This window comes from Brachyhypopomus gauderio, unplaced genomic scaffold (genome assembly GCF_052324685.1).
Source record: "Brachyhypopomus gauderio isolate BG-103 unplaced genomic scaffold, BGAUD_0.2 sc238, whole genome shotgun sequence".
NCBI lineage: Eukaryota > Metazoa > Chordata > Actinopteri > Gymnotiformes > Hypopomidae > Brachyhypopomus > Brachyhypopomus gauderio.
In genome coordinates this window covers 108,577-132,500 of record NW_027507059.1, presented here as the reverse complement: position 1 = coordinate 132,500, position 23,924 = coordinate 108,577, and the positions used below count along the sequence as shown (strand labels likewise).

At 45.8% G+C, this 23,924-nt stretch overlaps 46 non-coding genes across 46 annotated transcripts; all 46 read right to left on the bottom strand.

Moving 5' to 3' along the window:
- Positions 1–187: 187 nt before the first annotated feature.
- LOC143504007 (U2 spliceosomal RNA) lies at positions 188–378 on the bottom strand. The gene has a single exon (XR_013127279.1). It is a non-coding gene; the product is annotated as a U2 spliceosomal RNA (small nuclear RNA).
- A 152-nt stretch (positions 379–530) lies between these two features.
- On the bottom strand, positions 531–649 carry LOC143504166 (U5 spliceosomal RNA). The gene has a single exon (XR_013127426.1). It is a non-coding gene; the product is annotated as a U5 spliceosomal RNA (small nuclear RNA).
- Positions 650–1,242: 593 nt separating this feature from the next.
- On the bottom strand, positions 1,243–1,433 carry LOC143504006 (U2 spliceosomal RNA). The gene has a single exon (XR_013127278.1). It is a non-coding gene; the product is annotated as a U2 spliceosomal RNA (small nuclear RNA).
- Positions 1,434–1,585: 152 nt separating this feature from the next.
- On the bottom strand, positions 1,586–1,704 carry LOC143504165 (U5 spliceosomal RNA). The gene has a single exon (XR_013127425.1). It is a non-coding gene; the product is annotated as a U5 spliceosomal RNA (small nuclear RNA).
- Positions 1,705–2,297: 593 nt separating this feature from the next.
- Positions 2,298–2,488, bottom strand: LOC143504005 (U2 spliceosomal RNA). Its single transcript, XR_013127277.1, has one exon. It is a non-coding gene; the product is annotated as a U2 spliceosomal RNA (small nuclear RNA).
- Positions 2,489–2,640: 152 nt separating this feature from the next.
- Positions 2,641–2,759, bottom strand: LOC143504164 (U5 spliceosomal RNA). Its single transcript, XR_013127424.1, has one exon. It is a non-coding gene; the product is annotated as a U5 spliceosomal RNA (small nuclear RNA).
- A 592-nt stretch (positions 2,760–3,351) lies between these two features.
- Positions 3,352–3,542, bottom strand: LOC143504004 (U2 spliceosomal RNA). The gene has a single exon (XR_013127276.1). It is a non-coding gene; the product is annotated as a U2 spliceosomal RNA (small nuclear RNA).
- A 152-nt stretch (positions 3,543–3,694) lies between these two features.
- LOC143504163 (U5 spliceosomal RNA) lies at positions 3,695–3,813 on the bottom strand. The gene has a single exon (XR_013127423.1). It is a non-coding gene; the product is annotated as a U5 spliceosomal RNA (small nuclear RNA).
- Positions 3,814–4,406: 593 nt separating this feature from the next.
- LOC143504003 (U2 spliceosomal RNA) lies at positions 4,407–4,597 on the bottom strand. The gene has a single exon (XR_013127275.1). It is a non-coding gene; the product is annotated as a U2 spliceosomal RNA (small nuclear RNA).
- Positions 4,598–4,749: 152 nt separating this feature from the next.
- LOC143504162 (U5 spliceosomal RNA) lies at positions 4,750–4,868 on the bottom strand. The gene has a single exon (XR_013127422.1). It is a non-coding gene; the product is annotated as a U5 spliceosomal RNA (small nuclear RNA).
- Positions 4,869–5,461: 593 nt separating this feature from the next.
- Positions 5,462–5,652, bottom strand: LOC143504002 (U2 spliceosomal RNA). Its single transcript, XR_013127274.1, has one exon. It is a non-coding gene; the product is annotated as a U2 spliceosomal RNA (small nuclear RNA).
- A 152-nt stretch (positions 5,653–5,804) lies between these two features.
- Positions 5,805–5,923, bottom strand: LOC143504161 (U5 spliceosomal RNA). Its single transcript, XR_013127421.1, has one exon. It is a non-coding gene; the product is annotated as a U5 spliceosomal RNA (small nuclear RNA).
- A 593-nt stretch (positions 5,924–6,516) lies between these two features.
- Positions 6,517–6,709, bottom strand: LOC143504039 (U2 spliceosomal RNA). The gene has a single exon (XR_013127311.1). It is a non-coding gene; the product is annotated as a U2 spliceosomal RNA (small nuclear RNA).
- A 152-nt stretch (positions 6,710–6,861) lies between these two features.
- Positions 6,862–6,980, bottom strand: LOC143504159 (U5 spliceosomal RNA). The gene has a single exon (XR_013127419.1). It is a non-coding gene; the product is annotated as a U5 spliceosomal RNA (small nuclear RNA).
- A 592-nt stretch (positions 6,981–7,572) lies between these two features.
- LOC143504001 (U2 spliceosomal RNA) lies at positions 7,573–7,763 on the bottom strand. The gene has a single exon (XR_013127273.1). It is a non-coding gene; the product is annotated as a U2 spliceosomal RNA (small nuclear RNA).
- A 152-nt stretch (positions 7,764–7,915) lies between these two features.
- LOC143504157 (U5 spliceosomal RNA) lies at positions 7,916–8,034 on the bottom strand. Its single transcript, XR_013127418.1, has one exon. It is a non-coding gene; the product is annotated as a U5 spliceosomal RNA (small nuclear RNA).
- A 595-nt stretch (positions 8,035–8,629) lies between these two features.
- LOC143504000 (U2 spliceosomal RNA) lies at positions 8,630–8,820 on the bottom strand. Its single transcript, XR_013127272.1, has one exon. It is a non-coding gene; the product is annotated as a U2 spliceosomal RNA (small nuclear RNA).
- Positions 8,821–8,972: 152 nt separating this feature from the next.
- LOC143504156 (U5 spliceosomal RNA) lies at positions 8,973–9,091 on the bottom strand. Its single transcript, XR_013127417.1, has one exon. It is a non-coding gene; the product is annotated as a U5 spliceosomal RNA (small nuclear RNA).
- Positions 9,092–9,683: 592 nt separating this feature from the next.
- LOC143503999 (U2 spliceosomal RNA) lies at positions 9,684–9,874 on the bottom strand. Its single transcript, XR_013127271.1, has one exon. It is a non-coding gene; the product is annotated as a U2 spliceosomal RNA (small nuclear RNA).
- A 152-nt stretch (positions 9,875–10,026) lies between these two features.
- LOC143504155 (U5 spliceosomal RNA) lies at positions 10,027–10,145 on the bottom strand. The gene has a single exon (XR_013127416.1). It is a non-coding gene; the product is annotated as a U5 spliceosomal RNA (small nuclear RNA).
- Positions 10,146–10,739: 594 nt separating this feature from the next.
- Positions 10,740–10,930, bottom strand: LOC143503997 (U2 spliceosomal RNA). The gene has a single exon (XR_013127269.1). It is a non-coding gene; the product is annotated as a U2 spliceosomal RNA (small nuclear RNA).
- A 152-nt stretch (positions 10,931–11,082) lies between these two features.
- On the bottom strand, positions 11,083–11,201 carry LOC143504154 (U5 spliceosomal RNA). Its single transcript, XR_013127415.1, has one exon. It is a non-coding gene; the product is annotated as a U5 spliceosomal RNA (small nuclear RNA).
- Positions 11,202–11,820: 619 nt separating this feature from the next.
- On the bottom strand, positions 11,821–12,011 carry LOC143503996 (U2 spliceosomal RNA). Its single transcript, XR_013127268.1, has one exon. It is a non-coding gene; the product is annotated as a U2 spliceosomal RNA (small nuclear RNA).
- A 152-nt stretch (positions 12,012–12,163) lies between these two features.
- LOC143504153 (U5 spliceosomal RNA) lies at positions 12,164–12,282 on the bottom strand. Its single transcript, XR_013127414.1, has one exon. It is a non-coding gene; the product is annotated as a U5 spliceosomal RNA (small nuclear RNA).
- A 602-nt stretch (positions 12,283–12,884) lies between these two features.
- Positions 12,885–13,075, bottom strand: LOC143503995 (U2 spliceosomal RNA). The gene has a single exon (XR_013127267.1). It is a non-coding gene; the product is annotated as a U2 spliceosomal RNA (small nuclear RNA).
- Positions 13,076–13,227: 152 nt separating this feature from the next.
- Positions 13,228–13,346, bottom strand: LOC143504152 (U5 spliceosomal RNA). Its single transcript, XR_013127413.1, has one exon. It is a non-coding gene; the product is annotated as a U5 spliceosomal RNA (small nuclear RNA).
- Positions 13,347–13,936: 590 nt separating this feature from the next.
- On the bottom strand, positions 13,937–14,127 carry LOC143503994 (U2 spliceosomal RNA). The gene has a single exon (XR_013127266.1). It is a non-coding gene; the product is annotated as a U2 spliceosomal RNA (small nuclear RNA).
- Positions 14,128–14,279: 152 nt separating this feature from the next.
- On the bottom strand, positions 14,280–14,398 carry LOC143504151 (U5 spliceosomal RNA). Its single transcript, XR_013127412.1, has one exon. It is a non-coding gene; the product is annotated as a U5 spliceosomal RNA (small nuclear RNA).
- A 591-nt stretch (positions 14,399–14,989) lies between these two features.
- On the bottom strand, positions 14,990–15,180 carry LOC143503993 (U2 spliceosomal RNA). The gene has a single exon (XR_013127265.1). It is a non-coding gene; the product is annotated as a U2 spliceosomal RNA (small nuclear RNA).
- A 152-nt stretch (positions 15,181–15,332) lies between these two features.
- LOC143504150 (U5 spliceosomal RNA) lies at positions 15,333–15,451 on the bottom strand. Its single transcript, XR_013127411.1, has one exon. It is a non-coding gene; the product is annotated as a U5 spliceosomal RNA (small nuclear RNA).
- A 594-nt stretch (positions 15,452–16,045) lies between these two features.
- On the bottom strand, positions 16,046–16,236 carry LOC143503992 (U2 spliceosomal RNA). Its single transcript, XR_013127264.1, has one exon. It is a non-coding gene; the product is annotated as a U2 spliceosomal RNA (small nuclear RNA).
- Positions 16,237–16,388: 152 nt separating this feature from the next.
- Positions 16,389–16,507, bottom strand: LOC143504149 (U5 spliceosomal RNA). The gene has a single exon (XR_013127410.1). It is a non-coding gene; the product is annotated as a U5 spliceosomal RNA (small nuclear RNA).
- Positions 16,508–17,100: 593 nt separating this feature from the next.
- LOC143503991 (U2 spliceosomal RNA) lies at positions 17,101–17,291 on the bottom strand. The gene has a single exon (XR_013127263.1). It is a non-coding gene; the product is annotated as a U2 spliceosomal RNA (small nuclear RNA).
- Positions 17,292–17,443: 152 nt separating this feature from the next.
- Positions 17,444–17,562, bottom strand: LOC143504147 (U5 spliceosomal RNA). Its single transcript, XR_013127408.1, has one exon. It is a non-coding gene; the product is annotated as a U5 spliceosomal RNA (small nuclear RNA).
- Positions 17,563–18,156: 594 nt separating this feature from the next.
- Positions 18,157–18,347, bottom strand: LOC143503990 (U2 spliceosomal RNA). Its single transcript, XR_013127262.1, has one exon. It is a non-coding gene; the product is annotated as a U2 spliceosomal RNA (small nuclear RNA).
- Positions 18,348–18,499: 152 nt separating this feature from the next.
- LOC143504146 (U5 spliceosomal RNA) lies at positions 18,500–18,618 on the bottom strand. The gene has a single exon (XR_013127407.1). It is a non-coding gene; the product is annotated as a U5 spliceosomal RNA (small nuclear RNA).
- Positions 18,619–19,212: 594 nt separating this feature from the next.
- LOC143503989 (U2 spliceosomal RNA) lies at positions 19,213–19,403 on the bottom strand. Its single transcript, XR_013127261.1, has one exon. It is a non-coding gene; the product is annotated as a U2 spliceosomal RNA (small nuclear RNA).
- Positions 19,404–19,555: 152 nt separating this feature from the next.
- Positions 19,556–19,674, bottom strand: LOC143504145 (U5 spliceosomal RNA). Its single transcript, XR_013127406.1, has one exon. It is a non-coding gene; the product is annotated as a U5 spliceosomal RNA (small nuclear RNA).
- Positions 19,675–20,267: 593 nt separating this feature from the next.
- Positions 20,268–20,458, bottom strand: LOC143503988 (U2 spliceosomal RNA). Its single transcript, XR_013127260.1, has one exon. It is a non-coding gene; the product is annotated as a U2 spliceosomal RNA (small nuclear RNA).
- Positions 20,459–20,610: 152 nt separating this feature from the next.
- Positions 20,611–20,729, bottom strand: LOC143504144 (U5 spliceosomal RNA). Its single transcript, XR_013127405.1, has one exon. It is a non-coding gene; the product is annotated as a U5 spliceosomal RNA (small nuclear RNA).
- Positions 20,730–21,321: 592 nt separating this feature from the next.
- On the bottom strand, positions 21,322–21,512 carry LOC143503986 (U2 spliceosomal RNA). Its single transcript, XR_013127258.1, has one exon. It is a non-coding gene; the product is annotated as a U2 spliceosomal RNA (small nuclear RNA).
- Positions 21,513–21,664: 152 nt separating this feature from the next.
- On the bottom strand, positions 21,665–21,783 carry LOC143504143 (U5 spliceosomal RNA). Its single transcript, XR_013127404.1, has one exon. It is a non-coding gene; the product is annotated as a U5 spliceosomal RNA (small nuclear RNA).
- A 590-nt stretch (positions 21,784–22,373) lies between these two features.
- On the bottom strand, positions 22,374–22,564 carry LOC143503985 (U2 spliceosomal RNA). The gene has a single exon (XR_013127257.1). It is a non-coding gene; the product is annotated as a U2 spliceosomal RNA (small nuclear RNA).
- A 152-nt stretch (positions 22,565–22,716) lies between these two features.
- On the bottom strand, positions 22,717–22,835 carry LOC143504141 (U5 spliceosomal RNA). Its single transcript, XR_013127403.1, has one exon. It is a non-coding gene; the product is annotated as a U5 spliceosomal RNA (small nuclear RNA).
- A 595-nt stretch (positions 22,836–23,430) lies between these two features.
- Positions 23,431–23,623, bottom strand: LOC143504046 (U2 spliceosomal RNA). Its single transcript, XR_013127318.1, has one exon. It is a non-coding gene; the product is annotated as a U2 spliceosomal RNA (small nuclear RNA).
- A 152-nt stretch (positions 23,624–23,775) lies between these two features.
- LOC143504140 (U5 spliceosomal RNA) lies at positions 23,776–23,894 on the bottom strand. The gene has a single exon (XR_013127402.1). It is a non-coding gene; the product is annotated as a U5 spliceosomal RNA (small nuclear RNA).
- Between the last annotated feature and the right edge of the window lie 30 nt (positions 23,895–23,924).

Sequence of the window (23,924 nt, the reverse complement as noted above, 5' to 3'; positions counted from 1 at the left end):
CATATTATATATATATATATATATATATATATATATATATATACACACACACACACACACACACACACACACACACACACACACACACACACACCAAATAAATAAATAAATACATTCATTCATTCATTAAAATAAAACAGGCTGATCATACCAAACAGCAACAAACTCTTTTTTTCACACAAGCTTAGGAAGGTGCACCGTTCCTGGAGGTACTGCAATACCAGGTCGATGCGTGGGGCGAACGGGGCAAGCCCCTGTTTCGCCTCCCTGTTCTAAAAATCCATTTAATATGAAGTCCTCGTATAGAGGACGTATCAGATATTAAACTGATAAGAACAGATACTACACTTGATCTTAGCCAAAAGGCCGAGAAGCGATAACCTGAAATGGGCGCTGGACCGGGCACCGGCCTCGCAGGCAGGGAGGCCTCCTCCGTGGCATACCCGCCCTTCCCCCCTCTTCCAGACACCCACCGAGCCACTCCCAGCCCCCGCCCTAAGTTTATACATTCTCGTTGTACGGATTGTTGCGGCCCCGCCCGGAGGCAGAGCGCTCCAAAAAATCACTTTGACTCTTTGACGTTCCCCTCCACGGAAATCTTTAGTAAAAGGCGAAAGATTTGTGCGTGAATGAAGAGAAACCCGAGCTATAGCCGTGTACGCTCAGGCGTCCCGCCACGCCAACAAAGAGCCTAGCTCGTTTGTTCGCGGTAACAAGGGAGGAGCCTGCGAGGCTGTGGCTTGCTTGTTGCAAACAACAGGGCTGGCAGGCAATGAGAGAGAGAGAGAAAACAGGAACAATTTCAAAAAAAAAAAAAAAAAAAAAAAAAAAAAGAACAAAAACGGAGGGAAAACTGCAAACAGCCGAAAGGGGAGTGGCCTCCGCTCTCACTGCATTTGTGACCAGCTGACAATTGCAGGCAGACAGACAGAGACCACTCACCCCTTCATTCTTGCCTATTTAAGGAGTGGAGTGAGCTGCTTTGTTTTATTTATTTATTCATTTTGGCTGCTCCCTCACATGGACAGACAGACAGACAAATCAATAAATATATATACATATTATATATATATATATATATATATATATATATATATATACACACACACACACACACACACACACACACACACACACACACACACACACCAAATAAATAAATAAATACATTCATTCATTCATTAAAATAAAACAGGCTGATCATACCAAACAGCAACAAACTCTTTTTTTCACACAAGCTTAGGAAGGTGCACCGTTCCTGGAGGTACTGCAATACCAGGTCGATGCGTGGGGCGAACGGGGCAAGCCCCTGTTTCGCCTCCCTGTTCTAAAAATCCATTTAATATGAAGTCCTCGTATAGAGGACGTATCAGATATTAAACTGATAAGAACAGATACTACACTTGATCTTAGCCAAAAGGCCGAGAAGCGATAACCTGAAATGGGCGCTGGACCGGGCACCGGCCTCGCAGGCAGGGAGGCCTCCTCCGTGGCATACCCGCCCTTCCCCCCTCTTCCAGACACCCACCGAGCCACTCCCAGCCCCCGCCCTAAGTTTATACATTCTCGTTGTACGGATTGTTGCGGCCCCGCCCGGAGGCAGAGCGCTCCAAAAAATCACTTTGACTCTTTGACGTTCCCCTCCACGGAAATCTTTAGTAAAAGGCGAAAGATTTGTGCGTGAATGAAGAGAAACCCGAGCTATAGCCGTGTACGCTCAGGCGTCCCGCCACGCCAACAAAGAGCCTAGCTCGTTTGTTCGCGGTAACAAGGGAGGAGCCTGCGAGGCTGTGGCTTGCTTGTTGCAAACAACAGGGCTGGCAGGCAATGAGAGAGAGAGAGAAAACAGGAACAATTTCAAAAAAAAAAAAAAAAAAAAAAAAAAAAAGAACAAAAACGGAGGGAAAACTGCAAACAGCCGAAAGGGGAGTGGCCTCCGCTCTCACTGCATTTGTGACCAGCTGACAATTGCAGGCAGACAGACAGAGACCACTCACCCCTTCATTCTTGCCTATTTAAGGAGTGGAGTGAGCTGCTTTGTTTTATTTATTTATTCATTTTGGCTGCTCCCTCACATGGACAGACAGACAGACAAATCAATAAATATATATACATATTATATATATATATATATATATATATATATATATATATACACACACACACACACACACACACACACACACACACACACACACACACACCAAATAAATAAATAAATACATTCATTCATTCATTAAAATAAAACAGGCTGATCATACCAAACAGCAACAAACTCTTTTTTTCACACAAGCTTAGGAAGGTGCACCGTTCCTGGAGGTACTGCAATACCAGGTCGATGCGTGGGGCGAACGGGGCAAGCCCCTGTTTCGCCTCCCTGTTCTAAAAATCCATTTAATATGAAGTCCTCGTATAGAGGACGTATCAGATATTAAACTGATAAGAACAGATACTACACTTGATCTTAGCCAAAAGGCCGAGAAGCGATAACCTGAAATGGGCGCTGGACCGGGCACCGGCCTCGCAGGCAGGGAGGCCTCCTCCGTGGCATACCCGCCCTTCCCCCCTCTTCCAGACACCCACCGAGCCACTCCCAGCCCCCGCCCTAAGTTTATACATTCTCGTTGTACGGATTGTTGCGGCCCCGCCCGGAGGCAGAGCGCTCCAAAAAATCACTTTGACTCTTTGACGTTCCCCTCCACGGAAATCTTTAGTAAAAGGCGAAAGATTTGTGCGTGAATGAAGAGAAACCCGAGCTATAGCCGTGTACGCTCAGGCGTCCCGCCACGCCAACAAAGAGCCTAGCTCGTTTGTTCGCGGTAACAAGGGAGGAGCCTGCGAGGCTGTGGCTTGCTTGTTGCAAACAACAGGGCTGGCAGGCAATGAGAGAGAGAGAGAAAACAGGAACAATTTCAAAAAAAAAAAAAAAAAAAAAAAAAAAAGAACAAAAACGGAGGGAAAACTGCAAACAGCCGAAAGGGGAGTGGCCTCCGCTCTCACTGCATTTGTGACCAGCTGACAATTGCAGGCAGACAGACAGAGACCACTCACCCCTTCATTCTTGCCTATTTAAGGAGTGGAGTGAGCTGCTTTGTTTTATTTATTTATTCATTTTGGCTGCTCCCTCACATGGACAGACAGACAGACAAATCAATAAATATATATACATATTATATATATATATATATATATATATATATATATATATACACACACACACACACACACACACACACACACACACACACACACACACACCAAATAAATAAATAAATACATTCATTCATTCATTAAAATAAAACAGGCTGATCATACCAAACAGCAACAAACTCTTTTTTTCACACAAGCTTAGGAAGGTGCACCGTTCCTGGAGGTACTGCAATACCAGGTCGATGCGTGGGGCGAACGGGGCAAGCCCCTGTTTCGCCTCCCTGTTCTAAAAATCCATTTAATATGAAGTCCTCGTATAGAGGACGTATCAGATATTAAACTGATAAGAACAGATACTACACTTGATCTTAGCCAAAAGGCCGAGAAGCGATAACCTGAAATGGGCGCTGGACCGGGCACCGGCCTCGCAGGCAGGGAGGCCTCCTCCGTGGCATACCCGCCCTTCCCCCCTCTTCCAGACACCCACCGAGCCACTCCCAGCCCCCGCCCTAAGTTTATACATTCTCGTTGTACGGATTGTTGCGGCCCCGCCCGGAGGCAGAGCGCTCCAAAAAATCACTTTGACTCTTTGACGTTCCCCTCCACGGAAATCTTTAGTAAAAGGCGAAAGATTTGTGCGTGAATGAAGAGAAACCCGAGCTATAGCCGTGTACGCTCAGGCGTCCCGCCACGCCAACAAAGAGCCTAGCTCGTTTGTTCGCGGTAACAAGGGAGGAGCCTGCGAGGCTGTGGCTTGCTTGTTGCAAACAACAGGGCTGGCAGGCAATGAGAGAGAGAGAGAAAACAGGAACAATTTCAAAAAAAAAAAAAAAAAAAAAAAAAAAAAGAACAAAAACGGAGGGAAAACTGCAAACAGCCGAAAGGGGAGTGGCCTCCGCTCTCACTGCATTTGTGACCAGCTGACAATTGCAGGCAGACAGACAGAGACCACTCACCCCTTCATTCTTGCCTATTTAAGGAGTGGAGTGAGCTGCTTTGTTTTATTTATTTATTCATTTTGGCTGCTCCCTCACATGGACAGACAGACAGACAAATCAATAAATATATATACATATTATATATATATATATATATATATATATATATATATATACACACACACACACACACACACACACACACACACACACACACACACACACCAAATAAATAAATAAATACATTCATTCATTCATTAAAATAAAACAGGCTGATCATACCAAACAGCAACAAACTCTTTTTTTCACACAAGCTTAGGAAGGTGCACCGTTCCTGGAGGTACTGCAATACCAGGTCGATGCGTGGGGCGAACGGGGCAAGCCCCTGTTTCGCCTCCCTGTTCTAAAAATCCATTTAATATGAAGTCCTCGTATAGAGGACGTATCAGATATTAAACTGATAAGAACAGATACTACACTTGATCTTAGCCAAAAGGCCGAGAAGCGATAACCTGAAATGGGCGCTGGACCGGGCACCGGCCTCGCAGGCAGGGAGGCCTCCTCCGTGGCATACCCGCCCTTCCCCCCTCTTCCAGACACCCACCGAGCCACTCCCAGCCCCCGCCCTAAGTTTATACATTCTCGTTGTACGGATTGTTGCGGCCCCGCCCGGAGGCAGAGCGCTCCAAAAAATCACTTTGACTCTTTGACGTTCCCCTCCACGGAAATCTTTAGTAAAAGGCGAAAGATTTGTGCGTGAATGAAGAGAAACCCGAGCTATAGCCGTGTACGCTCAGGCGTCCCGCCACGCCAACAAAGAGCCTAGCTCGTTTGTTCGCGGTAACAAGGGAGGAGCCTGCGAGGCTGTGGCTTGCTTGTTGCAAACAACAGGGCTGGCAGGCAATGAGAGAGAGAGAGAAAACAGGAACAATTTCAAAAAAAAAAAAAAAAAAAAAAAAAAAAAGAACAAAAACGGAGGGAAAACTGCAAACAGCCGAAAGGGGAGTGGCCTCCGCTCTCACTGCATTTGTGACCAGCTGACAATTGCAGGCAGACAGACAGAGACCACTCACCCCTTCATTCTTGCCTATTTAAGGAGTGGAGTGAGCTGCTTTGTTTTATTTATTTATTCATTTTGGCTGCTCCCTCACATGGACAGACAGACAGACAAATCAATAAATATATATACATATTATATATATATATATATATATATATATATATATATATACACACACACACACACACACACACACACACACACACACACACACACACACCAAATAAATAAATAAATACATTCATTCATTCATTAAAATAAAACAGGCTGATCATACCAAACAGCAACAAACTCTTTTTTTCACACAAGCTTAGGAAGGTGCACCGTTCCTGGAGGTACTGCAATACCAGGTCGATGCGTGGGGCGAACGGGGCAAGCCCCTGTTTCGCCTCCCTGTTCTAAAAATCCATTTAATATGAAGTCCTCGTATAGAGGACGTATCAGATATTAAACTGATAAGAACAGATACTACACTTGATCTTAGCCAAAAGGCCGAGAAGCGATAACCTGAAATGGGCGCTGGACCGGGCACCGGCCTCGCAGGCAGGGAGGCCTCCTCCGTGGCATACCCGCCCTTCCCCCCTCTTCCAGACACCCACCGAGCCACTCCCAGCCCCCGCCCTAAGTTTATACATTCTCGTTGTACGGATTGTTGCGGCCCCGCCCGGAGGCAGAGCGCTCCAAAAAATCACTTTGACTCTTTGACGTTCCCCTCCACGGAAATCTTTAGTAAAAGGCGAAAGATTTGTGCGTGAATGAAGAGAAACCCGAGCTATAGCCGTGTACGCTCAGGCGTCCCGCCACGCCAACAAAGAGCCTAGCTCGTTTGTTCGCGGTAACAAGGGAGGAGCCTGCGAGGCTGTGGCTTGCTTGTTGCAAACAACAGGGCTGGCAGGCAATGAGAGAGAGAGAGAAAACAGGAACAATTTCAAAAAAAAAAAAAAAAAAAAAAAAAAAAAGAACAAAAACGGAGGGAAAACTGCAAACAGCCGAAAGGGGAGTGGCCTCCGCTCTCACTGCATTTGTGACCAGCTGACAATTGCAGGCAGACAGACAGAGACCACTCACCCCTTCATTCTTGCCTATTTAAGGAGTGGAGTGAGCTGCTTTGTTTTATTTATTTATTCATTTTGGCTGCTCCCTCACATGGACAGACAGACAGACAAATCAATAAATATATATACATATTATATATATATATATATATATATATATATATATATATACACACACACACACACACACACACACACACACACACACACACACACACACCAAATAAATAAATAAATACATTCATTCATTCATTAAAATAAAACAGGCTGATCATACCAAACAGCAACAAACTCTTTTTTTCACACAAGCTTAGGAAGGTGCACCGTTCCTGGAGGTACTGCAATACCAGGTCGATGCGTGGGGCGAGAACGGGGCAAGCCCCTGTTTCGCCTCCCTGTTCTAAAAATCCATTTAATATGAAGTCCTCGTATAGAGGACGTATCAGATATTAAACTGATAAGAACAGATACTACACTTGATCTTAGCCAAAAGGCCGAGAAGCGATAACCTGAAATGGGCGCTGGACCGGGCACCGGCCTCGCAGGCAGGGAGGCCTCCTCCGTGGCATACCCGCCCTTCCCCCCTCTTCCAGACACCCACCGAGCCACTCCCAGCCCCCGCCCTAAGTTTATACATTCTCGTTGTACGGATTGTTGCGGCCCCGCCCGGAGGCAGAGCGCTCCAAAAAATCACTTTGACTCTTTGACGTTCCCCTCCACGGAAATCTTTAGTAAAAGGCGAAAGATTTGTGCGTGAATGAAGAGAAACCCGAGCTATAGCCGTGTACGCTCAGGCGTCCCGCCACGCCAACAAAGAGCCTAGCTCGTTTGTTCGCGGTAACAAGGGAGGAGCCTGCGAGGCTGTGGCTTGCTTGTTGCAAACAACAGGGCTGGCAGGCAATGAGAGAGAGAGAGAAAACAGGAACAATTTCAAAAAAAAAAAAAAAAAAAAAAAAAAAAGAACAAAAACGGAGGGAAAACTGCAAACAGCCGAAAGGGGAGTGGCCTCCGCTCTCACTGCATTTGTGACCAGCTGACAATTGCAGGCAGACAGACAGAGACCACTCACCCCTTCATTCTTGCCTATTTAAGGAGTGGAGTGAGCTGCTTTGTTTTATTTATTTATTCATTTTGGCTGCTCCCTCACATGGACAGACAGACAGACAAATCAATAAATATATATACATATTATATATATATATATATATATATATATATATATATATACACACACACACACACACACACACACACACACACACACACACACACACACCAAATAAATAAATAAATACATTCATTCATTCATTAAAATAAAACAGGCTGATCATACCAAACAGCAACAAACTCTTTTTTTCACACAAGCTTAGGAAGGTGCACCGTTCCTGGAGGTACTGCAATACCAGGTCGATGCGTGGGGCGAACGGGGCAAGCCCCTGTTTCGCCTCCCTGTTCTAAAAATCCATTTAATATGAAGTCCTCGTATAGAGGACGTATCAGATATTAAACTGATAAGAACAGATACTACACTTGATCTTAGCCAAAAGGCCGAGAAGCGATAACCTGAAATGGGCGCTGGACCGGGCACCGGCCTCGCAGGCAGGGAGGCCTCCTCCGTGGCATACCCGCCCTTCCCCCCTCTTCCAGACACCCACCGAGCCACTCCCAGCCCCCGCCCTAAGTTTATACATTCTCGTTGTACGGATTGTTGCGGCCCCGCCCGGAGGCAGAGCGCTCCAAAAAATCACTTTGACTCTTTGACGTTCCCCTCCACGGAAATCTTTAGTAAAAGGCGAAAGATTTGTGCGTGAATGAAGAGAAACCCGAGCTATAGCCGTGTACGCTCAGGCGTCCCGCCACGCCAACAAAGAGCCTAGCTCGTTTGTTCGCGGTAACAAGGGAGGAGCCTGCGAGGCTGTGGCTTGCTTGTTGCAAACAACAGGGCTGGCAGGCAATGAGAGAGAGAGAGAGAAAACAGGAACAATTTCAAAAAAAAAAAAAAAAAAAAAAAAAAAAAGAACAAAAACGGAGGGAAAACTGCAAACAGCCGAAAGGGGAGTGGCCTCCGCTCTCACTGCATTTGTGACCAGCTGACAATTGCAGGCAGACAGACAGAGACCACTCACCCCTTCATTCTTGCCTATTTAAGGAGTGGAGTGAGCTGCTTTGTTTTATTTATTTATTCATTTTGGCTGCTCCCTCACATGGACAGACAGACAGACAAATCAATAAATATATATACATATTATATATATATATATATATATATATATATATATATATACACACACACACACACACACACACACACACACACACACACACACACACACCAAATAAATAAATAAATACATTCATTCATTCATTAAAATAAAACAGGCTGATCATACCAAACAGCAACAAACTCTTTTTTTCACACAAGCTTAGGAAGGTGCACCGTTCCTGGAGGTACTGCAATACCAGGTCGATGCGTGGGGCGAACGGGGCAAGCCCCTGTTTCGCCTCCCTGTTCTAAAAATCCATTTAATATGAAGTCCTCGTATAGAGGACGTATCAGATATTAAACTGATAAGAACAGATACTACACTTGATCTTAGCCAAAAGGCCGAGAAGCGATAACCTGAAATGGGCGCTGGACCGGGCACCGGCCTCGCAGGCAGGGAGGCCTCCTCCGTGGCATACCCGCCCTTCCCCCCTCTTCCAGACACCCACCGAGCCACTCCCAGCCCCCGCCCTAAGTTTATACATTCTCGTTGTACGGATTGTTGCGGCCCCGCCCGGAGGCAGAGCGCTCCAAAAAATCACTTTGACTCTTTGACGTTCCCCTCCACGGAAATCTTTAGTAAAAGGCGAAAGATTTGTGCGTGAATGAAGAGAAACCCGAGCTATAGCCGTGTACGCTCAGGCGTCCCGCCACGCCAACAAAGAGCCTAGCTCGTTTGTTCGCGGTAACAAGGGAGGAGCCTGCGAGGCTGTGGCTTGCTTGTTGCAAACAACAGGGCTGGCAGGCAATGAGAGAGAGAGAGAAAACAGGAACAATTTCAAAAAAAAAAAAAAAAAAAAAAAAAAAAGAACAAAAACGGAGGGAAAACTGCAAACAGCCGAAAGGGGAGTGGCCTCCGCTCTCACTGCATTTGTGACCAGCTGACAATTGCAGGCAGACAGACAGAGACCACTCACCCCTTCATTCTTGCCTATTTAAGGAGTGGAGTGAGCTGCTTTGTTTTATTTATTTATTCATTTTGGCTGCTCCCTCACATGGACAGACAGACAGACAAATCAATAAATATATATACATATTATATATATATATATATATATATATATATATATATATACACACACACACACACACACACACACACACACACACACACACACACACACCAAATAAATAAATAAATACATTCATTCATTCATTAAAATAAAACAGGCTGATCATACCAAACAGCAACAAACTCTTTTTTTCACACAAGCTTAGGAAGGTGCACCGTTCCTGGAGGTACTGCAATACCAGGTCGATGCGTGGGGCGAACGGGGCAAGCCCCTGTTTCGCCTCCCTGTTCTAAAAATCCATTTAATATGAAGTCCTCGTATAGAGGACGTATCAGATATTAAACTGATAAGAACAGATACTACACTTGATCTTAGCCAAAAGGCCGAGAAGCGATAACCTGAAATGGGCGCTGGACCGGGCACCGGCCTCGCAGGCAGGGAGGCCTCCTCCGTGGCATACCCGCCCTTCCCCCCTCTTCCAGACACCCACCGAGCCACTCCCAGCCCCCGCCCTAAGTTTATACATTCTCGTTGTACGGATTGTTGCGGCCCCGCCCGGAGGCAGAGCGCTCCAAAAAATCACTTTGACTCTTTGACGTTCCCCTCCACGGAAATCTTTAGTAAAAGGCGAAAGATTTGTGCGTGAATGAAGAGAAACCCGAGCTATAGCCGTGTACGCTCAGGCGTCCCGCCACGCCAACAAAGAGCCTAGCTCGTTTGTTCGCGGTAACAAGGGAGGAGCCTGCGAGGCTGTGGCTTGCTTGTTGCAAACAACAGGGCTGGCAGGCAATGAGAGAGAGAGAGAAAACAGGAACAATTTCAAAAAAAAAAAAAAAAAAAAAAAAAAAAGAACAAAAACGGAGGGAAAACTGCAAACAGCCGAAAGGGGAGTGGCCTCCGCTCTCACTGCATTTGTGACCAGCTGACAATTGCAGGCAGACAGACAGAGACCACTCACCCCTTCATTCTTGCCTATTTAAGGAGTGGAGTGAGCTGCTTTGTTTTATTTATTTATTCATTTTGGCTGCTCCCTCACATGGACAGACAGACAGACAAATCAATAAATATATATACATATTATATATATATATATATATATATATATATATATATACACACACACACACACACACACACACACACACACACACACACACACACACACACCAAATAAATAAATAAATACATTCATTCATTCATTAAAATAAAACAGGCTGATCATACCAAACAGCAACAAACTCTTTTTTTCACACAAGCTTAGGAAGGTGCACCGTTCCTGGAGGTACTGCAATACCAGGTCGATGCGTGGGGCGAACGGGGCAAGCCCCTGTTTCGCCTCCCTGTTCTAAAAATCCATTTAATATGAAGTCCTCGTATAGAGGACGTATCAGATATTAAACTGATAAGAACAGATACTACACTTGATCTTAGCCAAAAGGCCGAGAAGCGATAACCTGAAATGGGCGCTGGACCGGGCACCGGCCTCGCAGGCAGGGAGGCCTCCTCCGTGGCATACCCGCCCTTCCCCCCTCTTCCAGACACCCACCGAGCCACTCCCAGCCCCCGCCCTAAGTTTATACATTCTCGTTGTACGGATTGTTGCGGCCCCGCCCGGAGGCAGAGCGCTCCAAAAAATCACTTTGACTCTTTGACGTTCCCCTCCACGGAAATCTTTAGTAAAAGGCGAAAGATTTGTGCGTGAATGAAGAGAAACCCGAGCTATAGCCGTGTACGCTCAGGCGTCCCGCCACGCCAACAAAGAGCCTAGCTCGTTTGTTCGCGGTAACAAGGGAGGAGCCTGCGAGGCTGTGGCTTGCTTGTTGCAAACAACAGGGCTGGCAGGCAATGAGAGAGAGAGAGAAAACAGGAACAATTTCAAAAAAAAAAAAAAAAAAAAAAAAAAAAGAACAAAAACGGAGGGAAAACTGCAAACAGCCGAAAGGGGAGTGGCCTCCGCTCTCACTGCATTTGTGACCAGCTGACAATTGCAGGCAGACAGACAGAGACCACTCACCCCTTCATTCTTGCCTATTTAAGGAGTGGAGTGAGCTGCTTTGTTTTATTTATTTATTCATTTTGGCTGCTCCCTCACATGGACAGACAGACAGACAAATCAATAAATATATATACATATTATATATATATATATATATATATATATATATATATATACACACACACACACACACACACACACACCACACACACACACACACACACACACACACACACACACACACACACACACCAAATAAATAAATAAATACATTCATTCATTCATTAAAATAAAACAGGCTGATCATACCAAACAGCAACAAACTCTTTTTTTCACACAAGCTTAGGAAGGTGCACCGTTCCTGGAGGTACTGCAATACCAGGTCGATGCGTGGGGCGAACGGGGCAAGCCCCTGTTTCGCCTCCCTGTTCTAAAAATCCATTTAATATGAAGTCCTCGTATAGAGGACGTATCAGATATTAAACTGATAAGAACAGATACTACACTTGATCTTAGCCAAAAGGCCGAGAAGCGATAACCTGAAATGGGCGCTGGACCGGGCACCGGCCTCGCAGGCAGGGAGGCCTCCTCCGTGGCATACCCGCCCTTCCCCCCTCTTCCAGACACCCACCGAGCCACTCCCAGCCCCCGCCCTAAGTTTATACATTCTCGTTGTACGGATTGTTGCGGCCCCGCCCGGAGGCAGAGCGCTCCAAAAAATCACTTTGACTCTTTGACGTTCCCCTCCACGGAAATCTTTAGTAAAAGGCGAAAGATTTGTGCGTGAATGAAGAGAAACCCGAGCTATAGCCGTGTACGCTCAGGCGTCCCGCCACGCCAACAAAGAGCCTAGCTCGTTTGTTCGCGGTAACAAGGGAGGAGCCTGCGAGGCTGTGGCTTGCTTGTTGCAAACAACAGGGCTGGCAGGCAATGAGAGAGAGAGAGAAAACAGGAACAATTTCAAAAAAAAAAAAAAAAAAAAAAAAAAAAGAACAAAAACGGAGGGAAAACTGCAAACAGCCGAAAGGGGAGTGGCCTCCGCTCTCACTGCATTTGTGACCAGCTGACAATTGCAGGCAGACAGACAGAGACCACTCACCCCTTCATTCTTGCCTATTTAAGGAGTGGAGTGAGCTGCTTTGTTTTATTTATTTATTCATTTTGGCTGCTCCCTCACATGGACAGACAGACAGACAAATCAATAAATATATATACATATTATATATATATATATATATATATATATATATATATATATACACACACACACACACACACACACACACACACACACACACACACACACACACCAAATAAATAAATAAATACATTCATTCATTCATTAAAATAAAACAGGCTGATCATACCAAACAGCAACAAACTCTTTTTTTTTTTTTCACACAAGCTTAGGAAGGTGCACCGTTCCTGGAGGTACTGCAATACCAGGTCGATGCGTGGGGCGAACGGGGCAAGCCCCTGTTTCGCCTCCCTGTTCTAAAAATCCATTTAATATGAAGTCCTCGTATAGAGGACGTATCAGATATTAAACTGATAAGAACAGATACTACACTTGATCTTAGCCAAAAGGCCGAGAAGCGATAACCTGAAATGGGCGCTGGACCGGGCACCGGCCTCGCAGGCAGGGAGGCCTCCTCCGTGGCATACCCGCCCTTCCCCCCTCTTCCAGACACCCACCGAGCCACTCCCAGCCCCCGCCCTAAGTTTATACATTCTCGTTGTACGGATTGTTGCGGCCCCGCCCGGAGGCAGAGCGCTCCAAAAAATCACTTTGACTCTTTGACGTTCCCCTCCACGGAAATCTTTAGTAAAAGGCGAAAGATTTGTGCGTGAATGAAGAGAAACCCGAGCTATAGCCGTGTACGCTCAGGCGTCCCGCCACGCCAACAAAGAGCCTAGCTCGTTTGTTCGCGGTAACAAGGGAGGAGCCTGCGAGGCTGTGGCTTGCTTGTTGCAAACAACAGGGCTGGCAGGCAATGAGAGAGAGAGAGAAAACAGGAACAATTTCAAAAAAAAAAAAAAAAAAAAAAAAAAAAGAACAAAAACGGAGGGAAAACTGCAAACAGCCGAAAGGGGAGTGGCCTCCGCTCTCACTGCATTTGTGACCAGCTGACAATTGCAGGCAGACAGACAGAGACCACTCACCCCTTCATTCTTGCCTATTTAAGGAGTGGAGTGAGCTGCTTTGTTTTATTTATTTATTCATTTTGGCTGCTCCCTCACATGGACAGACAGACAGACAAATCAATAAATATATATACATATTATATATATATATATATATATATATATATATATATATACACACACACACACACACACACACACACACACACACACACACACACACCAAATAAATAAATAAATACATTCATTCATTCATTAAAATAAAACAGGCTGATCATACCAAACAGCAACAAACTCTTTTTTTCACACAAGCTTAGGAAGGTGCACCGTTCCTGGAGGTACTGCAATACCAGGTCGATGCGTGGGGCGAACGGGGCAAGCCCCTGTTTCGCCTCCCTGTTCTAAAAATCCATTTAATATGAAGTCCTCGTATAGAGGACGTATCAGATATTAAACTGATAAGAACAGATACTACACTTGATCTTAGCCAAAAGGCCGAGAAGCGATAACCTGAAATGGGCGCTGGACCGGGCACCGGCCTCGCAGGCAGGGAGGCCTCCTCCGTGGCATACCCGCCCTTCCCCCCTCTTCCAGACACCCACCGAGCCACTCCCAGCCCCCGCCCTAAGTTTATACATTCTCGTTGTACGGATTGTTGCGGCCCCGCCCGGAGGCAGAGCGCTCCAAAAAATCACTTTGACTCTTTGACGTTCCCCTCCACGGAAATCTTTAGTAAAAGGCGAAAGATTTGTGCGTGAATGAAGAGAAACCCGAGCTATAGCCGTGTACGCTCAGGCGTCCCGCCACGCCAACAAAGAGCCTAGCTCGTTTGTTCGCGGTAACAAGGGAGGAGCCTGCGAGGCTGTGGCTTGCTTGTTGCAAACAACAGGGCTGGCAGGCAATGAGAGAGAGAGAGAAAACAGGAACAATTTCAAAAAAAAAAAAAAAAAAAAAAAAAAAGAACAAAAACGGAGGGAAAACTGCAAACAGCCGAAAGGGGAGTGGCCTCCGCTCTCACTGCATTTGTGACCAGCTGACAATTGCAGGCAGACAGACAGAGACCACTCACCCCTTCATTCTTGCCTATTTAAGGAGTGGAGTGAGCTGCTTTGTTTTATTTATTTATTCATTTTGGCTGCTCCCTCACATGGACAGACAGACAGACAAATCAATAAATATATATACATATTATATATATATATATATATATATATATATATATATATACACACACACACACACACACACACACACACACACACACACACACACACACCAAATAAATAAATAAATACATTCATTCATTCATTAAAATAAAACAGGCTGATCATACCAAACAGCAACAAACTCTTTTTTTCACACAAGCTTAGGAAGGTGCACCGTTCCTGGAGGTACTGCAATACCAGGTCGATGCGTGGGGCGAACGGGGCAAGCCCCTGTTTCGCCTCCCTGTTCTAAAAATCCATTTAATATGAAGTCCTCGTATAGAGGACGTATCAGATATTAAACTGATAAGAACAGATACTACACTTGATCTTAGCCAAAAGGCCGAGAAGCGATAACCTGAAATGGGCGCTGGACCGGGCACCGGCCTCGCAGGCAGGGAGGCCTCCTCCGTGGCATACCCGCCCTTCCCCCCTCTTCCAGACACCCACCGAGCCACTCCCAGCCCCCGCCCTAAGTTTATACATTCTCGTTGTACGGATTGTTGCGGCCCCGCCCGGAGGCAGAGCGCTCCAAAAAATCACTTTGACTCTTTGACGTTCCCCTCCACGGAAATCTTTAGTAAAAGGCGAAAGATTTGTGCGTGAATGAAGAGAAACCCGAGCTATAGCCGTGTACGCTCAGGCGTCCCGCCACGCCAACAAAGAGCCTAGCTCGTTTGTTCGCGGTAACAAGGGAGGAGCCTGCGAGGCTGTGGCTTGCTTGTTGCAAACAACAGGGCTGGCAGGCAATGAGAGAGAGAGAGAAAACAGGAACAATTTCAAAAAAAAAAAAAAAAAAAAAAAAAAAAGAACAAAAACGGAGGGAAAACTGCAAACAGCCGAAAGGGGAGTGGCCTCCGCTCTCACTGCATTTGTGACCAGCTGACAATTGCAGGCAGACAGACAGAGACCACTCACCCCTTCATTCTTGCCTATTTAAGGAGTGGAGTGAGCTGCTTTGTTTTATTTATTTATTCATTTTGGCTGCTCCCTCACATGGACAGACAGACAGACAAATCAATAAATATATATACATATTATATATATATATATATATATATATATATATATATATACACACACACACACACACACACACACACACACACACACACACACACACACACCAAATAAATAAATAAATACATTCATTCATTCATTAAAATAAAACAGGCTGATCATACCAAACAGCAACAAACTCTTTTTTTCACACAAGCTTAGGAAGGTGCACCGTTCCTGGAGGTACTGCAATACCAGGTCGATGCGTGGGGCGAACGGGGCAAGCCCCTGTTTCGCCTCCCTGTTCTAAAAATCCATTTAATATGAAGTCCTCGTATAGAGGACGTATCAGATATTAAACTGATAAGAACAGATACTACACTTGATCTTAGCCAAAAGGCCGAGAAGCGATAACCTGAAATGGGCGCTGGACCGGGCACCGGCCTCGCAGGCAGGGAGGCCTCCTCCGTGGCATACCCGCCCTTCCCCCCTCTTCCAGACACCCACCGAGCCACTCCCAGCCCCCGCCCTAAGTTTATACATTCTCGTTGTACGGATTGTTGCGGCCCCGCCCGGAGGCAGAGCGCTCCAAAAAATCACTTTGACTCTTTGACGTTCCCCTCCACGGAAATCTTTAGTAAAAGGCGAAAGATTTGTGCGTGAATGAAGAGAAACCCGAGCTATAGCCGTGTACGCTCAGGCGTCCCGCCACGCCAACAAAGAGCCTAGCTCGTTTGTTCGCGGTAACAAGGGAGGAGCCTGCGAGGCTGTGGCTTGCTTGTTGCAAACAACAGGGCTGGCAGGCAATGAGAGAGAGAGAGAAAACAGGAACAATTTCAAAAAAAAAAAAAAAAAAAAAAAAAAAAAGAACAAAAACGGAGGGAAAACTGCAAACAGCCGAAAGGGGAGTGGCCTCCGCTCTCACTGCATTTGTGACCAGCTGACAATTGCAGGCAGACAGACAGAGACCACTCACCCCTTCATTCTTGCCTATTTAAGGAGTGGAGTGAGCTGCTTTGTTTTATTTATTTATTCATTTTGGCTGCTCCCTCACATGGACAGACAGACAGACAAATCAATAAATATATATACATATTATATATATATATATATATATATATATATATATATATACACACACACACACACACACACACACACACACACACACACACACACACACCAAATAAATAAATAAATACATTCATTCATTCATTAAAATAAAACAGGCTGATCATACCAAACAGCAACAAACTCTTTTTTTCACACAAGCTTAGGAAGGTGCACCGTTCCTGGAGGTACTGCAATACCAGGTCGATGCGTGGGGCGAACGGGGCAAGCCCCTGTTTCGCCTCCCTGTTCTAAAAATCCATTTAATATGAAGTCCTCGTATAGAGGACGTATCAGATATTAAACTGATAAGAACAGATACTACACTTGATCTTAGCCAAAAGGCCGAGAAGCGATAACCTGAAATGGGCGCTGGACCGGGCACCGGCCTCGCAGGCAGGGAGGCCTCCTCCGTGGCATACCCGCCCTTCCCCCCTCTTCCAGACACCCACCGAGCCACTCCCAGCCCCCGCCCTAAGTTTATACATTCTCGTTGTACGGATTGTTGCGGCCCCGCCCGGAGGCAGAGCGCTCCAAAAAATCACTTTGACTCTTTGACGTTCCCCTCCACGGAAATCTTTAGTAAAAGGCGAAAGATTTGTGCGTGAATGAAGAGAAACCCGAGCTATAGCCGTGTACGCTCAGGCGTCCCGCCACGCCAACAAAGAGCCTAGCTCGTTTGTTCGCGGTAACAAGGGAGGAGCCTGCGAGGCTGTGGCTTGCTTGTTGCAAACAACAGGGCTGGCAGGCAATGAGAGAGAGAGAGAAAACAGGAACAATTTCAAAAAAAAAAAAAAAAAAAAAAAAAAAAGAACAAAAACGGAGGGAAAACTGCAAACAGCCGAAAGGGGAGTGGCCTCCGCTCTCACTGCATTTGTGACCAGCTGACAATTGCAGGCAGACAGACAGAGACCACTCACCCCTTCATTCTTGCCTATTTAAGGAGTGGAGTGAGCTGCTTTGTTTTATTTATTTATTCATTTTGGCTGCTCCCTCACATGGACAGACAGACAGACAAATCAATAAATATATATACATATTATATATATATATATATATATATATATATATATATATACACACACACACACACACACACACACACACACACACACACACACACACACACCAAATAAATAAATAAATACATTCATTCATTCATTAAAATAAAACAGGCTGATCATACCAAACAGCAACAAACTCTTTTTTTCACACAAGCTTAGGAAGGTGCACCGTTCCTGGAGGTACTGCAATACCAGGTCGATGCGTGGGGCGAACGGGGCAAGCCCCTGTTTCGCCTCCCTGTTCTAAAAATCCATTTAATATGAAGTCCTCGTATAGAGGACGTATCAGATATTAAACTGATAAGAACAGATACTACACTTGATCTTAGCCAAAAGGCCGAGAAGCGATAACCTGAAATGGGCGCTGGACCGGGCACCGGCCTCGCAGGCAGGGAGGCCTCCTCCGTGGCATACCCGCCCTTCCCCCCTCTTCCAGACACCCACCGAGCCACTCCCAGCCCCCGCCCTAAGTTTATACATTCTCGTTGTACGGATTGTTGCGGCCCCGCCCGGAGGCAGAGCGCTCCAAAAAATCACTTTGACTCTTTGACGTTCCCCTCCACGGAAATCTTTAGTAAAAGGCGAAAGATTTGTGCGTGAATGAAGAGAAACCCGAGCTATAGCCGTGTACGCTCAGGCGTCCCGCCACGCCAACAAAGAGCCTAGCTCGTTTGTTCGCGGTAACAAGGGAGGAGCCTGCGAGGCTGTGGCTTGCTTGTTGCAAACAACAGGGCTGGCAGGCAATGAGAGAGAGAGAGAAAACAGGAACAATTTCAAAAAAAAAAAAAAAAAAAAAAAAAAAAGAACAAAAACGGAGGGAAAACTGCAAACAGCCGAAAGGGGAGTGGCCTCCGCTCTCACTGCATTTGTGACCAGCTGACAATTGCAGGCAGACAGACAGAGACCACTCACCCCTTCATTCTTGCCTATTTAAGGAGTGGAGTGAGCTGCTTTGTTTTATTTATTTATTCATTTTGGCTGCTCCCTCACATGGACAGACAGACAGACAAATCAATAAATATATATACATATTATATATATATATATATATATATATATATATATATATACACACACACACACACACACACACACACACACACACACACACACACACACACCAAATAAATAAATAAATACATTCATTCATTCATTAAAATAAAACAGGCTGATCATACCAAACAGCAACAAACTCTTTTTTTCACACAAGCTTAGGAAGGTGCACCGTTCCTGGAGGTACTGCAATACCAGGTCGATGCGTGGGGCGAACGGGGCAAGCCCCTGTTTCGCCTCCCTGTTCTAAAAATCCATTTAATATGAAGTCCTCGTATAGAGGACGTATCAGATATTAAACTGATAAGAACAGATACTACACTTGATCTTAGCCAAAAGGCCGAGAAGCGATAACCTGAAATGGGCGCTGGACCGGGCACCGGCCTCGCAGGCAGGGAGGCCTCCTCCGTGGCATACCCGCCCTTCCCCCCTCTTCCAGACACCCACCGAGCCACTCCCAGCCCCCGCCCTAAGTTTATACATTCTCGTTGTACGGATTGTTGCGGCCCCGCCCGGAGGCAGAGCGCTCCAAAAAATCACTTTGACTCTTTGACGTTCCCCTCCACGGAAATCTTTAGTAAAAGGCGAAAGATTTGTGCGTGAATGAAGAGAAACCCGAGCTATAGCCGTGTACGCTCAGGCGTCCCGCCACGCCAACAAAGAGCCTAGCTCGTTTGTTCGCGGTAACAAGGGAGGAGCCTGCGAGGCTGTGGCTTGCTTGTTGCAAACAACAGGGCTGGCAGGCAATGAGAGAGAGAGAGAAAACAGGAACAATTTCAAAAAAAAAAAAAAAAAAAAAAAAAAAAAGAACAAAAACGGAGGGAAAACTGCAAACAGCCGAAAGGGGAGTGGCCTCCGCTCTCACTGCATTTGTGACCAGCTGACAATTGCAGGCAGACAGACAGAGACCACTCACCCCTTCATTCTTGCCTATTTAAGGAGTGGAGTGAGCTGCTTTGTTTTATTTATTTATTCATTTTGGCTGCTCCCTCACATGGACAGACAGACAGACAAATCAATAAATATATATACATATTATATATATATATATATATATATATATATATATATATATACACACACACACACACACACACACACACACACACACACACACACACACCAAATAAATAAATAAATACATTCATTCATTCATTAAAATAAAACAGGCTGATCATACCAAACAGCAACAAACTCTTTTTTTCACACAAGCTTAGGAAGGTGCACCGTTCCTGGAGGTACTGCAATACCAGGTCGATGCGTGGGGCGAACGGGGCAAGCCCCTGTTTCGCCTCCCTGTTCTAAAAATCCATTTAATATGAAGTCCTCGTATAGAGGACGTATCAGATATTAAACTGATAAGAACAGATACTACACTTGATCTTAGCCAAAAGGCCGAGAAGCGATAACCTGAAATGGGCGCTGGACCGGGCACCGGCCTCGCAGGCAGGGAGGCCTCCTCCGTGGCATACCCGCCCTTCCCCCCTCTTCCAGACACCCACCGAGCCACTCCCAGCCCCCGCCCTAAGTTTATACATTCTCGTTGTACGGATTGTTGCGGCCCCGCCCGGAGGCAGAGCGCTCCAAAAAATCACTTTGACTCTTTGACGTTCCCCTCCACGGAAATCTTTAGTAAAAGGCGAAAGATTTGTGCGTGAATGAAGAGAAACCCGAGCTATAGCCGTGTACGCTCAGGCGTCCCGCCACGCCAACAAAGAGCCTAGCTCGTTTGTTCGCGGTAACAAGGGAGGAGCCTGCGAGGCTGTGGCTTGCTTGTTGCAAACAACAGGGCTGGCAGGCAATGAGAGAGAGAGAGAAAACAGGAACAATTTCAAAAAAAAAAAAAAAAAAAAAAAAAAAAGAACAAAAACGGAGGGAAAACTGCAAACAGCCGAAAGGGGAGTGGCCTCCGCTCTCACTGCATTTGTGACCAGCTGACAATTGCAGGCAGACAGACAGAGACCACTCACCCCTTCATTCTTGCCTATTTAAGGAGTGGAGTGAGCTGCTTTGTTTTATTTATTTATTCATTTTGGCTGCTCCCTCACATGGACAGACAGACAGACAAATCAATAAATATATATACATATTATATATATATATATATATATATATATATATATATATACACACACACACACACACACACACACACACACACACACACACACACACACCAAATAAATAAATAAATACATTCATTCATTCATTAAAATAAAACAGGCTGATCATACCAAACAGCAACAAACTCTTTTTTTCACACAAGCTTAGGAAGGTGCACCGTTCCTGGAGGTACTGCAATACCAGGTCGATGCGTGGGGCGAACGGGGCAAGCCCCTGTTTCGCCTCCCTGTTCTAAAAATCCATTTAATATGAAGTCCTCGTATAGAGGACGTATCAGATATTAAACTGATAAGAACAGATACTACACTTGATCTTAGCCAAAAGGCCGAGAAGCGATAACCTGAAATGGGCGCTGGACCGGGCACCGGCCTCGCAGGCAGGGAGGCCTCCTCCGTGGCATACCCGCCCTTCCCCCCTCTTCCAGACACCCACCGAGCCACTCCCAGCCCCCGCCCTAAGTTTATACATTCTCGTTGTACGGATTGTTGCGGCCCCGCCCGGAGGCAGAGCGCTCCAAAAAATCACTTTGACTCTTTGACGTTCCCCTCCACGGAAATCTTTAGTAAAAGGCGAAAGATTTGTGCGTGAATGAAGAGAAACCCGAGCTATAGCCGTGTACGCTCAGGCGTCCCGCCACGCCAACAAAGAGCCTAGCTCGTTTGTTCGCGGTAACAAGGGAGGAGCCTGCGAGGCTGTGGCTTGCTTGTTGCAAACAACAGGGCTGGCAGGCAATGAGAGAGAGAGAGAAAACAGGAACAATTTCAAAAAAAAAAAAAAAAAAAAAAAAAAAAGAACAAAAACGGAGGGAAAACTGCAAACAGCCGAAAGGGGAGTGGCCTCCGCTCTCACTGCATTTGTGACCAGCTGACAATTGCAGGCAGACAGACAGAGACCACTCACCCCTTCATTCTTGCCTATTTAAGGAGTGGAGTGAGCTGCTTTGTTTTATTTATTTATTCATTTTGGCTGCTCCCTCACATGGACAGACAGACAGACAAATCAATAAATATATATACATATTATATATATATATATATATATATATATATATATATACACACACACACACACACACACACACACACACACACACACACACACACACCAAATAAATAAATAAATACATTCATTCATTCATTAAAATAAAACAGGCTGATCATACCAAACAGCAACAAACTCTTTTTTTCACACAAGCTTAGGAAGGTGCACCGTTCCTGGAGGTACTGCAATACCAGGTCGATGCGTGGGGCGAACGGGGCAAGCCCCTGTTTCGCCTCCCTGTTCTAAAAATCCATTTAATATGAAGTCCTCGTATAGAGGACGTATCAGATATTAAACTGATAAGAACAGATACTACACTTGATCTTAGCCAAAAGGCCGAGAAGCGATAACCTGAAATGGGCGCTGGACCGGGCACCGGCCTCGCAGGCAGGGAGGCCTCCTCCGTGGCATACCCGCCCTTCCCCCCTCTTCCAGACACCCACCGAGCCACTCCCAGCCCCCGCCCTAAGTTTATACATTCTCGTTGTACGGATTGTTGCGGCCCCGCCCGGAGGCAGAGCGCTCCAAAAAATCACTTTGACTCTTTGACGTTCCCCTCCACGGAAATCTTTAGTAAAAGGCGAAAGATTTGTGCGTGAATGAAGAGAAACCCGAGCTATAGCCGTGTACGCTCAGGCGTCCCGCCACGCCAACAAAGAGCCTAGCTCGTTTGTTCGCGGTAACAAGGGAGGAGCCTGCGAGGCTGTGGCTTGCTTGTTGCAAACAACAGGGCTGGCAGGCAATGAGAGAGAGAGAGAAAACAGGAACAATTTCAAAAAAAAAAAAAAAAAAAAAAAAAAAAAGAACAAAAACGGAGGGAAAACTGCAAACAGCCGAAAGGGGAGTGGCCTCCGCTCTCACTGCATTTGTGACCAGCTGACAATTGCAGGCAGACAGACAGAGACCACTCACCCCTTCATTCTTGCCTATTTAAGGAGTGGAGTGAGCTGCTTTGTTTTATTTATTTATTCATTTTGGCTGCTCCCTCACATGGACAGACAGACAGACAAATCAATAAATATATATACATATTATATATATATATATATATATATATATATATATATATACACACACACACACACACACACACACACACACACACACACACACACACACACCAAATAAATAAATAAATACATTCATTCATTCATTAAAATAAAACAGGCTGATCATACCAAACAGCAACAAACTCTTTTTTTCACACAAGCTTAGGAAGGTGCACCGTTCCTGGAGGTACTGCAATACCAGGTCGATGCGTGGGGCGAACGGGGCAAGCCCCTGTTTCGCCTCCCTGTTCTAAAAATCCATTTAATATGAAGTCCTCGTATAGAGGACGTATCAGATATTAAACTGATAAGAACAGATACTACACTTGATCTTAGCCAAAAGGGGCCGAGAAGCGATAACCTGAAATGGGCGCTGGACCGGGCACCGGCCTCGCAGGCAGGGAGGCCTCCTCCGTGGCATACCCGCCCTTCCCCCCTCTTCCAGACACCCACCGAGCCACTCCCAGCCCCCGCCCTAAGTTTATACATTCTCGTTGTACGGATTGTTGCGGCCCCGCCCGGAGGCAGAGCGCTCCAAAAAATCACTTTGACTCTTTGACGTTCCCCTCCACGGAAATCTTTAGTAAAAGGCGAAAGATTTGTGCGTGAATGAAGAGAAACCCGAGCTATAGCCGTGTACGCTCAGGCGTCCCGCCACG